The sequence below is a fragment of the Gavialis gangeticus genome, unplaced genomic scaffold, assembly GCF_001723915.1.
Source record: "Gavialis gangeticus isolate Ggan-Ray unplaced genomic scaffold, GavGan_comp1, whole genome shotgun sequence".
In the NCBI taxonomy this organism is placed as follows: domain Eukaryota; kingdom Metazoa; phylum Chordata; order Crocodylia; family Gavialidae; genus Gavialis; species Gavialis gangeticus.
The window spans coordinates 2,657,835-2,661,088 of NW_017728980.1; the positions used below are offsets into that span (position 1 = coordinate 2,657,835).

Genomic DNA, 3,254 nt, shown 5'->3' on the forward strand with positions numbered 1-3,254 from the left:
GGGATGCAGAAGACTGTTATTCCCTTGAGGCATGCTATGTCCTCTCCTACAGGCTGTTAGAAACAGAAGGAGGCTGCAAGGCCAGCATAAATAGGGATATGGTACTGAAATTAAACCAAGAGTTCCCCAAGTGCCTGGTTTTGTGGGAACTGCATTTTAAGAAGGATGTAAAGAAACTGGAGAAGATCCAGAGGTGAGCAGTGAAGATGCTAACGGAGGTGGAATGCAAGCCAAATGTGGAAAGGTTCAAAGAATGAGCCATGTTCAGTCTGGTGGAAAGGAGGTTTCAAAGGTTGCCATAAAGACGATGCAGAAACTTTGCTGTGCTTTGCCATGGAGGGCAGGGCACACAGCAAAGGTGCTAGACTGTGGCAAATCTGATTTAGATCAAATCTCAGGAAAGCTCCTTGTCATAACAACAGGACTAGGGAGAAAGCTGCCCAGGGTCATTGTGGAATCTCCTTCACTGGAGGTTTTCAAGAAGAGGTTGGACAGGTATCTGGTTGGGATGGTCCAGAAAGAGTGAATCGTGCATCTGGACAGGGACTTGAGACAAACCTGGAGTTATTTTGAACTCTGGGGGCCTATAGGAGTTCAAATCCCACTATGGGCCTTCCCTTACACACAGCAAGCACTTTTGGGAGGGTTGCCTGTGCTTTGGATCTCATGAGTTTTTGACTTGGACTCTAAGGCCTGTTAGCTCACAGACAAACCTTTATACACGGCCCTGGTCACTGCATTTCCATCACTGCATTTGTGTGGGTTAAATGATCCTCGAATTTAGGAGAGGACTTTGCAAACATGATGTTTCTCCAAGGCTGTGTGCGTGATCTGCAACATTTATATAAAACTGGAACACCCTGCATCTTCTACCCAGCAGATCAGCCCTAGAGATAGAATGGCCTTCAGCCAGCCAGGTGTGCTCGAGAGATAAGTACTATCCTTTAGCACTCAGTGAAGCAGATAACACTATTATTTGGCTTCTTGCAGGCTACCTTTCACCTTGGGTTCTCTGCATGCAGCAGATGGGCACATGCCATGCTGCTTGATTGACCAGGTGTATCCTGAAGGTGCAAGGCCATGCTGCATGGTGTAGCCGGCATATGTGAAATACAGGCATCTCCTGAAATACTGGATGGCTCTGGTATTTCGCGATATGCCTCCCAGCAGGCCCAAAGAGCACAGGAGTCTCTGCTCTCCCAAAACAATGCTTGAAATACAACCAAAAGGCTGAGTTAAAAATATCATGTACATCCGTTTGGCAGAGAGCCAGAAGCAAGGAGGCAACATGATTTACCTGAGATCACACAAGAAACGAATGACAGGGTGAAGATGAGGAATCATGTGTGCAGCACATGTCCTGCAGGACATATGCAACACGGGGCATCTCACCAGGAACAGGAACATAGGATGGCAGAGCTCTTTGGCTGTAGACCACAGGGGATCCCATTTCCAGCTCGCCATCATTATGAAACAAAGGGAGATTGCTCTGTCTAGCAGACTTTCAATACCTGCTACAATAGGGCTTGCTCTCAAGGTGCTGACTGCACCGCCCGGTAAAGCTTTTAAATTCTGACTGCTTTAATTCTTTTGTGTCTCGTGCAGACAGGACTGTAAGGAGCGCTGGCGGGTTGATTAAGCTGCCATTGTATGAGATTACAAGGCATGAGGGATAAATAAAATGGAGAGGTTACCATGGCCAGCAAGGACACTTTGGTCCACAAAGAAGGTTAAAAAAAGCCATTAGCAAAAGGCCAATAAGGGAGGAATTCCTAGTGCGGTTAAACTGAGAGCTACTGAAGATGGCCAGAGCAAGAGCAAAGGGGGCTGCTGCAGTTGCAAGGCAAGCAACAGAATTAATACAGACTGAAAACATAAACATTAAATAAAATAACCCTTAGCAAAACCGATGAACCTGGCGGTAAAGCTCAGTGTCCACCCTTGGGACCCATTAAATACTACTGCAGGCCAAATCAGTTGCCTTGGTTGAGGTTATTTGCTCTGCAGAGACTCTGTGATTCTGGGGCAAGCTGCAGAAGGAACGTTAATTCAACATCACCTCTGTCTCCGAGAGACTCCAGGCCAGCTGTGCTGTCCCGAGTGACGGGCTGAGCATCAAAACCCATAGGTGCATGCTTGAAATCAGGTGGAACAATGTACCTTAAGAGACACGACCAAAGTAGCACGAACAGTGAAAGCTTCGGTTCCAAGTGCTGGAAGTTTCTAATGGAAATCACTTCACTGATAAACTTCACTGATGCCTATTTCTGTTCTCTGCAGGCCCGCTCACCCACAGTACAGCCCCCACAGGAGACGCATCCAATGCAGGAGTGGCAGAAGGTGTCCAAATCCAGAGCTGCTAGGCCTAGAGTGGTAGAAGCTCCCCAGGTTCCCCTGGGGAACAGGTTCAACGCCCTGGCAGCTGTGATGGAGAAAGACAGTGAAATTGCCCCTGGTGGGGACGATGCCACTCCTCACATGACAAGCAATGGGCAGAGAGTGAACACCAGCAGGAAGAAACACCGGGTCCTCGTCATCGGAGACTCCATCCTACGAGGACTGGAAGGTCCCATCTGTCGGCCTGACCCCATGACGCAGGAGGCCTGCTTCATGCCTGGGGCTCGGGTTAGAGATATCACGGAGAGGATCCCGGCCTACATCCAACCTGCAGACCAGCACCCCATGGTTGTCATCCACATGGGGATGAATGACGCAGCCAGGGGCAACCCTGACTGCATTATGAAGGATTTCAAGGCTCTGGGGGACAAGCTTAAGGAGACAGGGGCGCAGGTGGTATTCTCCTCTCTTCTTCCGGTGAGTAGGTGGGGATGGCGACATGAGGCCGGCATTGGCGAGGTCAACCAGCACTTACGCAGTTGGTGCTGCCAGGCAGGCCTTGGATTCCTAAATAATGACCCATGCTTCCGGGCAGGGGGCTTGCTGGGGTGGGATGGGCTTCACTTCCCACCTAAAGGCAAGCGTATCTTCTCTTCCAGGTTGGCTGATCTCGTACAGGGAGCTTTAAACTAGCATCACTGGGGGAGGGGGCCACAGGAAGATGAGGAGACACCACCCGAGCAAGACAGGTGACAAATGCAAGGACTGGCCCTGTAAGAAACAGGGGTCCAAACAGTCTCCCAAATCGGGAGGTGGCACACGCAGCTAGGCAGGGCCTTAAATGCCTAGATACCAATGCTCATAGTATGAGGAATAAGCAGGAGGAACTCACCCGCAGAATAGCCACTTCAGACCCA

At 49.8% G+C, this 3,254-nt stretch overlaps 1 long non-coding RNA gene across 1 annotated transcript in view; it reads left to right on the plus strand.

Annotated features, from left to right (window-relative positions):
* The first annotated feature begins 207 nt into the window (after window positions 1-207).
* Window positions 208-3,254, plus strand: part of LOC109291560 — a 19,657-nt gene continuing 16,610 nt past the window's right edge. The window contains exons 1-2 of the long non-coding RNA XR_002095885.1: window positions 208-218; window positions 482-486. This is a non-coding gene — a long non-coding RNA (uncharacterized LOC109291560). The remainder of the gene's footprint in view (window positions 219-481; window positions 487-3,254) is intronic.